This window comes from Mirounga leonina, unplaced genomic scaffold (genome assembly GCF_011800145.1).
Source record: "Mirounga leonina isolate KUSES-001 unplaced genomic scaffold, KU_Mleo_1.0 Mir_101595, whole genome shotgun sequence".
Classification (NCBI taxonomy): domain Eukaryota; kingdom Metazoa; phylum Chordata; class Mammalia; order Carnivora; family Phocidae; genus Mirounga; species Mirounga leonina.
Window position 1 is genome coordinate 9,185,648 of NW_023270158.1, and position 14,154 is coordinate 9,199,801.

A 14,154-nucleotide genomic window follows, 5' to 3' on the forward strand; every position below is an offset into this window, starting at 1 on the left:
AGTGAAGAAATCTAGGCTCAGAGAGATTAAATGCCTCTGCCAATGCTACAGTTTCAAGAAGTGGCAGAGCTCAGACTAGAACCTATGGTGTATCACTTCAAAACTCATGCTCTTATATAGGAAGAGGATGTTTCACACCAGACTGCCACCCCCATATCCTTGTGAGTTAGTAAATCTCCCTGAGGGTAACCCTGAGGCCACAGCGTGACCACTACCACTTGACAGGATTATAGAGCACTCCAAGAGGAGTGTTTGAAATATGTAAAGTGGTTAAAGAAATACACTTGCAGTGCCCACAATTAAAGATTTGGTGCATGAGGGTGCTGGGGGCCAGACATATCCCTGAAAGGCTGCACCAAACAAGACATCGAAAGCAACATGTCTTATCAGGTAAGAGATCTGGGAGACATTACATAGAGCAAAACAGTATGCCCAGTACAGCCACATCCTATCACAGGGATATAAAGTAAGTTAGTTGAATGGAGGACCGAATTTTTAGCAAGAGTTGTCAACGTGCTAGGTATTTTCTCCCCCCTTATGAGACTAGGCCTTTGTACTCATTCCAAAAAAGACACAACTAAACATTCTACTTAAATGGGAGGTAATCTTCTGGGGAACTGCCACATTTAGAGCCCACACCGACTTTCTTAAACATGTGCTCCATTGGGAGCTAAGCATCAGTAGTCCAGTTGCCCTTTTCAGTTTCTTTATGGATCAATGTCATCTTTTAACAGCACCTGTTGCAAGGCAAAAATATGGGGCATGAATGGTCCACAGAATATCCCAAATATCTACCCACTAATGGGTGGTTTTGGTTATGACAGTAGCACCATTATGTCACTGATGTGCTCAGTGAATCCAAATATAAAACACAGTCCAAACAAGAGTCCTTAATTATTGCTCCTATTTGCTATGTGGACAAGCTTGGCAGGGCCATACTCAGAAAAAGGACCCACTGTAGTGCATGCCTAGTGGTAACCTTGAGGAGAGGGTAGAGCATCTAGCACTTTAGACTTTGGAAACCAGAGACCCCCTCTATATTCAACTGTGCAGCTGGCACTCTGTACACATTTCCAGGCTCTTTGACCTGATACGCTGGAGTCAACAGGTCTTGTTTGGGGACCAGGTCTCAAATTATAGATGAATAACCATACCTTGATGCACAGTCTATTTAGGTGACTGTGAAGTATGAGCAATTCATTGGTTTCACTGATTTTCATCTGCAAATGACCCCTATCCATGGGTATGCACATGGGACACATAAAGGTGTATGTGTTTTGCAGTCTGCTGATAATACCTCTCTCCACAGAGGCTGAGTCAGAATCTTCCAGTCATTCGCGTAACAGAAGATAGTTCATACTATCAACCCGAGGGTCCCTGTGCAGGAGTCAATCAAATGCAAAAAGGTACATTTGGGGTTTTTTTTTCCACGACAAAAAACACAGTCCATTTCTCCACTCATTGAACAGAATGCCCTTTCCCATGCACAAATGCAGTTTTTATTGGAGTAGTATCCACAGCCCATTGGAAGACATGTGCCTTTAACTTAGCTGAACTAGACCTGGGCATCCTCATAAACCTGGGTGTAATAAAGCTGCGAGAGATGCCGGCACATTCTGGACATACCAGACAACCAAATCTGCAGAGTAACAGGACACAGTTTCTTATACCTGTGAGACACCATTAATGCCTTATTTCTTCCCTGGATATACCACTCCCACTTCAAAATGGATGTTTCTTGGGAAATACCCAATTTGTTCATGTTTTCATTTGGGAACCATCCCATAATAAAGAAGTAAGTAAGTTACAACACTTGTTCTTGCTTTGTTACTCTCATGATGTCCACTAACACCATTAACAAGCCAGAAATAGTCTCTGAAACGGGGTATATCAAGTGGTGGTTTCAGGTAAGCATCAAAACAAGGTTCACAGTGTGGCACTGGCTAGTGGATACATCATTTTGACACTGGTTTCATTTTGCAAAAGTGTCAGTTGATAACAATATCACTCCAAAGATGCTTCATGGGTAATTTGCCCAAGTGAAAATGTGGTCTGCACAGCTTATTGGAATGTTTTTAAGTCATGTTCTTGGTCAATACGGATGTCTTTTGAATAATCTTATGTAATAGGATGAACAGGATCCACACGTTATATATAAGTGTATCCAAACTGAACAAGCTTATTATGTGCTTTGTAAAATGTGATCTTCTAGACATTCTTAGGCTGATCATTTTTATTTCTTTTTTTTAATTAGTAAACTTTGTTTTTTAGAGGTTTTAGAGTCACAGAAAAAACTGAGTGGAAAGTACAGAGAGTTCCTATACACCCCCCTGTGCCCACACCCACAACCTCTTCTACTATCAACATCTCCCACCAGAGAGAGATTATTACAATCAATAAACCTACACTGACATATCATTATCACCTAGATTCTGTATTTTATATTAGGGTTCACTTTTGGTTTTGTACATACAATAAGTTTTGACAAACGTATAATAACACTTATGCACCATTACAGTATCAAACAGAATAGTGTCACTGCCCTAAAAATCCTCTGTACTCTGCCTATTCATACCTTCCTCCCCACTAACTGCACTGGCAACCACTGATAGTTTTATTGCCTTCACAGTTTTGTCTTTTCCAGAATGTCATATAGATGGAATCATGCAGTATGTAGACCCTTCATATTGGCTTCTTTCATCTACCAATATGTATTTAACTTTCCTCTATGTCTTTTCATGGCTTGATAGCTTATTTCTTTTAAGTGCTGAATAATATTCCATTGTCTGGATGCACCGAAGTTTATTTATCCATTCACATGCTTAAGGACATCTTGGTTTCTTCCAAATTTTGGCAACTATGAATACAGTTAGTTGTTATAAATACCATGTGCACATTTTTGTGTGGACATAAGTTTTCAACAGCTTTGGATAAATACTTAAGAGTGCAATTGCTGGATTTTATGGTAGAAGTATGTTTCGTTTTGTAAGAAGCTTCCAACCTGTCTTCCAAAGTGACTGTACCATTTTGCATTCCCACCAGCAATGAATTAGAGTTCCTATTGCTCCATATCCTCATCAGCATTTGATGTTGTCAGTGTTCCAGACTTTGGCCATTCTAACAGGTGTTCTGTGTTACCTTACTATTGTTTTAATTTGTAATTCCCTAATGACATGTGATGTTGGACATTTTTTTCAGATACTTTCTATCTGTATATCTTCCTTTGGTGAAGTATCTGTTCAGATTTTTGCCCATTTTAATAGGGCTGTTCATTTTTTTATTGTTGAATTTTAAGAATTTTTTTGTATATTTTGGATAATAGACCTTTATCTGATGTGGCTATTATAAACATTTTCTCCCATTCTGTGGCTTATTTTCTCATTTTCTTGACATTCTCTTTCACAGAGCAGATTTTAATTTTACTGAATTGCAGCTTATTAGGTATTTCTTTCATGGATCACAACTTTGGTATTGTATCTAAAAAGTCATCACCATGGGGTGCCTGGGTGACTCAGTGGGTTAAGCGTCAGACTCTTGATTTGGCTCAGGTCATGATTTCGGGGTTGTAAGATTGAGCCCCACACCAGGATCTGGGCTGGGTGTAGAGTCTGCTTAAGATTCTCTCTCTCCCTCTCCCTCTGCCCCTCCCCTTCTCACCCTCTCTAAAAAAAATAAATAAGTAAATAAAAAATCATCCCCATATCCAAGGTCACTTAGGTTTTCTTCTGTGTTATCTTCTAGGAGTTTTACATTTAGATCTGTGGTCCATTTTGAGATAATGTTTCCAAAGGGTTTAAGGTCTGTGTCGATTCAATTTTTTTTTTTTTTTTGCATGTGGATGCCCAGTTTTTCCAGTACCATTTATTGAAATGACTATTTTTGCCCCATTATATTGCTTTTGCTCCTTTGTCAAAAATTAGTTCACTATATTTTGTGAGTCTATTTCTGAATTCTCTGTTTGGTTCCATTGATCTATTTGCCTATTCTTTTGCCAATATCACACTGTCTTGATTACTATAGCTTTATAGTAAGTGTTAAAGTTAGGGTTATGTCAGACCTCTGAATTTGTTATAATCTTGTTATAATCTCTCATTAGTTCTAGGAGTTTTGTCAATTCTTCTGGATTTTGTTCATAGAAAAAATACACTCAAATGGAAAGAGAAGTCGGGGAGGCACTTGTCCTGCTGAAGCAAGGAGTGTGTTTTCCAAGATTGACATAAGCTCGATGGGTATCTCCTGCAGTTAGTGGGATACAGGAAGTAATGTCTGACTCATGCAAATGAAATCAAGAATCTAAGGTTGAAAATGCCTGGCCAGAATATACAATGAGCAGATTGACTTGAAAGTAAACTGCACTTCCACCACATGCAGAAGAAAAGTTTGTATTTTCCACGGTTGACATGCGAACCCCATTAAAGCGAGTGTACTCAGATTCTCTTAAAAGAAAAGCACTTAGTAGGAGCATCCAGAGAGGCATATGACCCCAACAGCAGGACAGGTCACAGTAAACTCTGTTAATCCTATATGCACACATAATCTATCAGATTAAAAAAATTCAAGCAGACACCAGCTTGGAGTAGGTAGAATTTCCCAGTATTCAGAAGTGTAGGGTTTTAATTATTATACTACACCTGGCTTCTATGACTTTGGGAGGGACCACAAGATATCTGGTCACTAAAGGGTAATCACTGAGTTACAGCCACTTTCTAGAGATTTCCTGCCAGACTTAGCAAGAACAGATTTCCAAGCCAGTTTTCAATGTAAGGAGAAGAAAGTAATTTTCTCTTTACTCTTATCAAAGGAAGCTCCACAAAGTTGGTTATGGTGTATTCTGGAAAGAAGTCCTCTCTTTGGATCTTTTAGAAAGTATCTAGCTTCCATTTACCTCTAAATGTTATGGGATGACAATATAAAAAAAAGTCACAAAAAAGACACCGTTTTTGGAAAGAGCTGTATAAAAATGGATAAATAACTTCTGAGGTTGCCTTATCTGTAATACAAGAGATGATAATGCCCAATTTAGAGCTATGATGCTCAAATGAGAGCACATATTCTCTGTCACAAACAGAAAATATCAGATAATCAGGTAATATCTACAAAACACGTATTAGGAGAAGGCATGGAAAATGGTGGACTGGGAGGCACTATGAATAGGTCCATCCACCAAAACAACCATTGAGCTGGCAAGAACTGTCTGATGCAACTATTTTAAAAGCTCTGGAGTCTCCTGAACATTGCAGCACACAGAGGAACACTTAATAATGAAATCGGCAGGAAATTTTGGGTGAATTTCAGCCCCTGGAATTTCAGGTCCTCTAGAATAAGAAGGCTAAGGGTACTAGTGTCTGACTCATTTAGGAAGAGAGCTTAGGTTTGAGTATGCCCCTATAGAATGTTCTAAGGTGCTCACTTGGGAGTGAACTGCAATTCTACCACTTGCAGGGGAAAAAAAGAGCTTGTTCTCCATGGTGGACATGTGGACTCACAGAACAGGAGCATGGTGGGATTTGTTCCACCTTCATGAGGGAGAGACAAAGATTACTTGACTCTTGCTTCAAGCAACTGACAAGGACCTTCAGAGAACTACAGCAATATTCACTGGAGTTCCAGAGGGACAAGGCATAGTGTCTGACTCATGTATCAAGAGAATATGTAGCAAGAGAACATGTCTGCCTCCTGCATAAGTGGCCTTATAATAGCCTTTCAAAGAAGAAAGGAAGCAAGTGGGACATGGCCTCAGAGGAAAGCATCACAGGCCTCGCACCCTCCTACATTCTGGGAAAACCAAAGGACATTCAGCTACACTCAAACAAGCTGTGCTTCAAGCTTTTCCCTGCATGGCCTCCATGGACATGTGCAAGGTGACCAGTGGGGAAATACAGTCCCAACACCCTACACATGCATAATACCGGGGGGTTACTCCTCCTGGGGCACCCACAAATCATAACACCGCCCCTTTCTTGAGAGAGATGCTACTGTCCATCACTGAGCATACGTTTCTCTTTAGAACTCAGACTTGCATAACTGTAGACCCAGGATGGGAGATGATGAGGGAATGGACAATACAAGTACAACAGCTTCAATAAGCTTTACTCATGACCTTGGAATTAGAGGAATGAATAGGCTAACATTTTACTCAGAAAGGAAGAGAAACTGGGGCTGGAGATACTCCTTCCAGGAAATACAAAAGGAGGCTGGGAAGCAACTTGCACTACCACCTCCTGAAGAAGAAAAGCTTGTATTCTCCATGTGGACCCTATGATTTGGGATGGGATTTTCTACACCCTGATGGGGGTGGGGGTGAGAGATTACTTCTTTCTTTCAAGTAAATGACAAAAAGCTGGAGAAAGCTTGCTTACATCTCCTGACGTTTACAAAACATAGTGTTTAATATCTGACTCATGCAACGGAAGTTAAGAATCTAGGGCTGAAGATGCCACTGCTGGAAGGAACAATAAGAAGCAAGCTTGGGAGAGAACTGCACTTCCACCACTTGCAAAAGAAAGACTGGTGTTGTCCAGTGTCCAAATGTAAATGCTACAAGGAAGAGGGGTCTGAGATTGTATTAAAAGGAAGGCATCCAAGAGGAGCACATGGGGGAAAAGACGAATCCCAACACAAGTGTAGGTCATCAAATCCTAGGGGCTAAAGTGTATCTGGTGGCCAGTCAGAGGAAAGGCACATTCCCAAAAGCCTGCATTGAATGGTATGTGGCACAAACACTCTCTCAGGTAAGAGATTTGGCAAATGCTCCAAAGGACAAGATAATCAACGCCTTTAAAGCGAGGTGCTTGGCCACCTTGCAAAGGAAAGGACCCAAATGGATTTTGCTAGCATTAGACCATCACCCACCACAGAGGTATAAAAAAGTTGAGGTAGAGAGAAGAAAGAATTTTTAGAGAGGGTTGTCAGTGTGGTGGACACAGTACTAGGTCTGGACCCAGAAGACCCATATTTGCAGCCTGTCTCTGATGCTTTCCAGCAGATCCTTTCTCTACTAAATTTATACATCTTTAGATTAAGGTGGGTAAGAAAGTCACATATTTTTCTGGATTTCTCCCATGTCCTGGGGTTCACATTACCCCTTCCTGTGTCAAACTCCCACACTATTGTTTCCTGGACCTCAGGGTTGCTCAGTCCTGATTTTTAATCCCGCCACTCTGTACAGGAGGGTTCTATGCCTCGTTATAACCACCTTATCATTAGGTGCTCAAACATAACATCCTGAGGAAAGTTTTCCCTAACTACTCGCTCACTCTGACCCTACTCCAGAATATATCTTGTTTTCTACATGGTATGAGCCCTCATAACATTTTGTTTTTTCCCACCAGAATATACAGAGCACTTCTTATATTACAATTTATAGTTATATGACCAAACCCTAAACTACTGCTAAAACCTGCAGTGTTTGAGCCTTAAGGGCAGAAACATGTCCCTTTGGTTAGTGCTGCCTCTCAAATAACAGTGCTTGGTAACTAATAGGTATTCAAAAGTATTCTGGGAATTAACAATTCATATAAAACCATGTTTGAATTATAAATAATTTGTATAAGTATGATGAGGACAAAGCATTAAAAGATGAATATTCAGCACCAAGAATAAAAAGATCAATGAGAGACTATCGCACAATGCAACAGGTAACAGATAAAGACATTCAGAAATGGACCTACAGGGGCTCAAGGACTGACATCCCCTAAGTGACTGTCTAGATCTGGACAAGGCCTGCTCCAAAAGTGAAATACCAACACTATAACCTTGGCATTTTAAAAATATGGTAGAAAGATGCATGCACTTGGCCAGTAAAGAATACTAGAAAGATAATTTCCATGAGTGGATGTTCTCTCTTTTTCTTTCTCCAAAGTAAAAATCATTTCAAAGCCTGCCCTCATATCTTCCCTCATACCTAATTTTGACCACATGTACAAATGTTACACAATCAAAATTTGTCCATATTCAACTAGAGGCTACTTTCAACTATTTTCAAATAGATCAACATACAGGTCTAAGATTCTTGCCTGATAAGCCTTAACTCACTAGCCTTGCTTTGAATTCCTGCATTTTTAACGGAATATAACATGTGCTTACTATGATTAATAACAATACCTACAATCCTGAATATAAAGTTTTATAACTTATCATCTCATTTCAGATTCGATATGTAGGGAGTATCATAAACTATCTCCCATGTAAAGGTGAAGCATCTGAGGCTTAGAGAGATTAAATGTCTGACCCAAGGCCACAGGGTCAATAATTGGTAAAGCTCAGATTGGAACAAAAATAACGAATGAAAACCTGTGTGCTCAGACAAAAAGAAGAGGTATCAGACCATATCCTTCTGGACAGGTAATCCTCCTCTTTCAAAGTAACTTTGTTACCATAGCAGTACACTTGCTGGAACCCAAGATTATGTACAAAGATGAAGGAATATTTGAAATATGTAAACTCCATTAGAAAATTGCCAACAGTGCCTACAGTTAAGGACGTAACAACTGAAGATGCAGTGATTCAAACATGATCCTAAAAGTCTCCACTTAACAAGATGTTGAAAGCAATATGTCCCCTCATGTAAGAGATATGATGAAGATCCAAAGGGCAAATAATTTAATACTCAGTACAACCATATTCTAAGTTGAGGAGCTAGGTCATCTTGTAAAGAAATGGGCGGTAACTGGTTCTGTTGGAATTATCTCATGCTCCAAAACAAAGATACAAAATAGTTTAGCTGAAGAAATACAGCATTTTTTAGTCAGAGTGGGCAATATGGTAGTCATATTCTCCACCACCAAGAGTCTGGCCCACCCAATCCCAAAACACAGAATGTTCTATTCAAATGAAAGATAGACTTCTGGAAAACTGCTACATTAAAACCAAAGCTAACTTTCTTTTTTTTTTTCTTTTTTTAATGTTATGTTAATCACCATACATTACATCATTAGTTTTTGATGTAGTGTTCCATGATTCATTGTTTGCGTGTAACACCCAGTGCTCCATTCAGTACATGCCCTCTTTAATACCCATCACCAGGCTAACCCGTCCCCCCACCCCCCTCCCCTCTAGAACCCTCAGTTTGTTTCTGAGTCCATAGTCTCTCATGGTTTGTCTCCCCCTCCGATTTCCCCCCTTCATTTTTCCCTTCCTGCTATCTTCTTCTTTTTTTTTAACATATAATGTATTAGTTGTTTCAGAGGTACAGGTCTGTGATTCAACAGTCTTACACAATTCACAGCACTCACCATAGCACATACCCTCTCCGATGTCTATCACCCAGCCACCCCATCCCTCCCACCCCCCACCACTCCAGCAACCCTCAGTTTGTTTCCTGAGATTAAGAATTCCTCATATCAGTGAGATCATATGATACTTGTCTTTCTCTGACTTATTTTGCTCAGCATAATACCCTCCAGTTCCATCCACGTCATTGCAAATGGCAAGATCTCATTCCTTTTGATGGCTACATTCCATTGTATATATATATACACCACATCTTCTTTATCCATTCATCTGTCGATGGACATCTTGGCTCTTTCCACAGTTTGGCTATTGTGGACATTGCTGCTATAAACATCGGGGTGCACGTACCCCTTCGGATCCCTACATTTGTATCTTTGGGGTAAATACCCAGTAGTGCAACAGCTGGGTCGTAGCGTAGCTCTATTTTCAACTTTTTGAGGAACCTCCATACTGTTTTCCAGAGTGGCTACACCAGCTTGCATTCCCACCAACTGTGTAGGAGGGTTCCCCTTTCTCTGCATCCCTGCCAACATCTGTCGTTTCCTAACTTGTTAATTTTAGGCATTCTGACTGGTGTGAGGTGGTATCTCATTGAGGTTTTGATTTGGATTTCCCTGATGCCGAGTGATGTGGAGCACTTTTTCATGTGTCTGTTGGCCATTTGGATGTCTTCTTTGCAGAAATGTCTGTTCATGTCTTCTGCCCATTTCTTGATTGGATCATTTGTTCTTTGGGTGTTGAGTTTGATAAGTTCTTTATAGATTTTGGATACTAGCCCTTTATCTGATATGTCATTTGCAAATATCTTCTCCCATTCTGTTGGTTGTCTTTTGGTTTTATTGACTGTCTCTTTTGCTGTGCAAAAGCTTTTTATCTTGATGAAGTCCCAATAGTTCATGTTTGCCCTTGCTTCCCTTGCCTTTGGCGATGTTTCTAGGAAGAAGTTGCTGCAGCTGAGGTCAAAGAGGTTGCTGCCTGTGTTCTCCTCTAGGATTTTGATGGACTCCTGTCTCACATTGAGGTCTTTCAACCATTTTGAGTCTATTTTTGTGTGTGGTATAAGGAAATGGTCCAGTTTCATTCTTCTGCATGTGGCTGTCCAACTTTCCCAACACCATTTGTTGAAGAGACTGTCTTTTTTCCATTGGACATTCTTTCTGGCTTTGTCGAAGATTAGTTGACCATAGAGTTGAGGGTCCATTTCTGGGCTCTCTGTTCTGTTCCATTGATGTATGTGTCTGTTTTTGTGCCAGTACCATACTGTCTTTTTTTTTTTTTTTATTCTTATGTTAATCCCCATACATTACAACATTAGTTTTAAATGAAGTGTTCCATGATTCATTGTTTGTGCATAACACCCAGTGCTCCATGCAGAACGTGCCCTCCTCAATACCCACCACCAGGCTAACCCGTCCTCCCACCCAGTACCATACTGTCTTGATGATGACGGCTTTGTAATAGAGCTTGAAGTCCGGCATTGTGATGCCACCAGCTTTGCTTTTCTTTTTCAACATTCCTCTGGCTATTCGGGGTCTTTTCTGGTTCCATACAAATTTTAGGATTATTTGTTCCATTTCTTTGAAAAAAAGTGGATGGTATTTTGATAGGGATTTGCATTAAATGTGTAGATTGCTCTAGGTGGCATTGACATCTTCACAATATTTATTCTTCCAATCCATGAGCATGGAACGTTTTTCCATTTCTTTGTGTCTTCCCCAATTTATTTCATGGGTATTTTATAGTTTTCTGAGTACAGATCCTTTACCTCTTTGGTTAGATTTATTCCTAGGTATCTTATGGTTTTGGGTGCAATTGTAAATGGGATCAACTCCTTAATTTCTCTTTTTTCTGTCTTGTTGTTGGTGTATAGGAATGCCACTGACTTCTGTGCATTGATTTTATATCCTGCCACTTTACTGAATTCCTGTATTCAAGTTGTTTTTTGGGGAAAAGAGCACAAATAAAGTTACTTCCTCTCTGAACCCATTAACATTATTAGCTCAACCAGAACTCAAAGAAATTGTGATCAAATACAACTCTAAGTTCTAATATAATATGACAACACAGAAGTCATAGTGAGACCTGCAGGAGAGCCAAGAATGCCTGTATTATTGAACAACACAAGCCAGAGATTCTCAGCTACCCCAAAACCTATACTGGTACTATTTTTAAAGAGACTTTCAAAATTACAAAAGACACTCTCTGAGAAAATTCCGTACTTCAAAGACCCCTTCATGAAGGTTGGGATCCAGGTCAGCTGTGAGATGATCCAGTTTTCCTTATTTATTTTTACCAGTTTTTAAGCATCTTTATTCACAAATCAGGGTAATATTGGTCAGTTTGAGTGCTATATATATTATAAAAGTAGTATATTTATAAAGAAACCTTATATAACTGAATCATCTGATATATTATATCTTACAATAATAACTTAATGGATCCAACTCTACCCTTTGAATGAACTAATTTTACGATTCTCCTGGGAAGTTTTGAGTTGGGCATAGTTTCTTACTGCTTCTTTCTCTGATCTAGGGCTTAAGAGAATATCCCTGGAAATCAGCAATTGGAACCAGACCTCTCCAGAATTGAGGAGAGGCAGGAGTAAGAAAAGGGACATCCCATCACATTTTAAAGGCCCACTACTGCTATGCTTGCAGGATACTGGGGAGAGGGGATATACAGTGGAGGAGGAAAAATCAGCCCCAACAATTATACTGAACATTTCTAAACCATCAATATTAAGGATTAATTTCTAAAACACAAGTTTACCGAGCTAGCTATTAACTGAAATGCATACAGTCAAGGAGATGCTGTGCTTATAAAAACACAGTCATCTAGGGGCAACTGGTGGCTCAGTCAGTCATTAAGCATCTGCCTTCAGCTCAGGTCATGTTCCCAGGGTCCTGGGATCGAGCCCCACATTGGGCTTCCAGCTCCGCAGGAAGCGTGCTTCTCCTACTCCCCCTGCTTGTGTTCCCTCTCTTGCTGTGTCTATGTCAAATAAATAAAAAATCTTTAAAAAAAAACACATTCATCTTCTTTATCTCTAATTTTAAAATAATTCATTCCTTTGTTGGGTATGCAAGTGAGCAATGGAGAAAGTGGTGCATCTGCAGTACCAGCTGGTGCTAAGAATTTCAACACTTCTAGAAGATGCAGGCTAGAGAACTTTATTAGGCACCAGAGGGGTTCTTCTCTCTCAGTCAAGATGTCCCCATTTAAGTCACTTTTGAATTTCATTTTAAGCTTATATTGTACAAGTTCTAGCCTTAGTTGAGAATAGTCTCCAAAAGTTTCTTGAGTCACTCCCTAGACTCTTTATTTTTCTATTCTGTTTTCAGGAGTGATCCTTGAATCCATGTTTACATCCAGCCCAAGGTTTTATTTCTTGTAGAGTTTCAGAGGTCTGATTATCCTGATTAAAAACAGTGGCCTTAAGAGAGTCCAGAAACTGGCTTCTGAGGTCCATTTTCACGATCTGATGATGTCAGCTAGCAACTGTCAGTGCCTGCACCAGAAGGGGTGGATTGTTCTTCAGCTGGGAGGAAGAAGGCGTGTGGAGTTTGGAAATAATATACCACATAAGCAGGTTTGTACTGGTGTGGCTTTCCATACTGCGTTCCCCAGGCAATTCGAATCCATACTGCATTCTCCTCACCATCTCTGAAGCTGATCATCACATTTTTTAATGCTTCCTAAAGAATTTTCTTAAATGATCTTTGGACTTGTTCCATATCAAACAGGTCAATGTCTTCACCTGATCCTTTACTCACTTGAAAAATATCCCAAACTTGCTGGTGCCGATGAAATTGAGTATAAATGATGTTTAAAAGGACTGCATCACTGAGATTTGCATGCTTCTCCTCACAAAGCAGAACCAAGTCCTGAACAAGAGATTCCTTTTTCTGCCAGAAGTTTGTGGTCTGCAGTTGATTTTCAGACAAAAAATCCCAGGCTTGGAGGACTGTCATCATTTCAGTCATTGGGATTTTCAAAATGGTTCTCTTGATAAACTCGGTCACAGCTTTATCCATCTCTTTGGCACATCCAACATGGTCAGTCATGCCTCTTTCTCAGTGACTGTTCCCTAGAGGTGATCCACTTTTAAAATTACACCCAAGAACAGTCTTTCTCAGCTCATCTCCTGAAAGGGGATAAACTCACCCATAAACTCACATCAGTCCTCATTTCAGTGTGAGAATGATTTCCATGTGCAGTCCAAAGAAAATATCAACCATGCATATGGGACTTCTGTGCAGCACAGGGGCTTGGGCCCCATCTCCTACACAGCTGAAAGCTTTGGCAATCATGGGTGCCTTCAAGTCTTGACCAGTGCATAAGGCCTCTGATTCCTATTAGAGGCAGGATATTGAGCTCTACCTTAAACAATCTTGTTCTTGAAATCCAGCACAACTGGCAGGGCTCCCTCATGTGCCACATAAAACAGATGTCAAAACATTAAGTATATTATATTGAGAAATTATAATGTCATCATTAATGTTCTTACATTAATTATTAATCACAAATTCAGCCTACATAATGGTGCTAGGATACTGCAAAGAACAACATTACATTTGCCATTAATGTTTTTGGAGCAATTCATATATTAAAAAAACCTATACCAAAGAATTGTACAAAGAATTCAATAATATTTTTAAGCTGCATAATGTTTGGTATATAGTTAGGGCATATTAAATTACTGCAGCTGAGTTTTAAAATATGGAAAAAAGTGGCCCCTTGAGAAAACCCACTTGGTACAAAGTCACCTGCTTAAAGGATGAGCATAAGTATGGATAGGAAATGATCCTCCCACAGAAACAAAGAGTCTCCTAACACAGAGACCTGAAGACAATCACATATATGATAAGGTCTGTATGCACTCTGACAACTCACAGAAGAATGGGATGAGGGGACACTGGGCTA

The 14,154-nt window shown here is 39.8% G+C and overlaps 1 long non-coding RNA gene and 1 pseudogene across 1 annotated transcript in view; both read right to left on the reverse strand.

The window, feature by feature from the left end:
* Positions 1 to 14,154, reverse strand: part of LOC118007710 — a 621,984-nt gene that overhangs the window by 546,888 nt on the left and 60,942 nt on the right. The window lies entirely within an intron of this gene.
* On the reverse strand, positions 12,634 to 13,707 carry LOC118007690 (annotated as a pseudogene).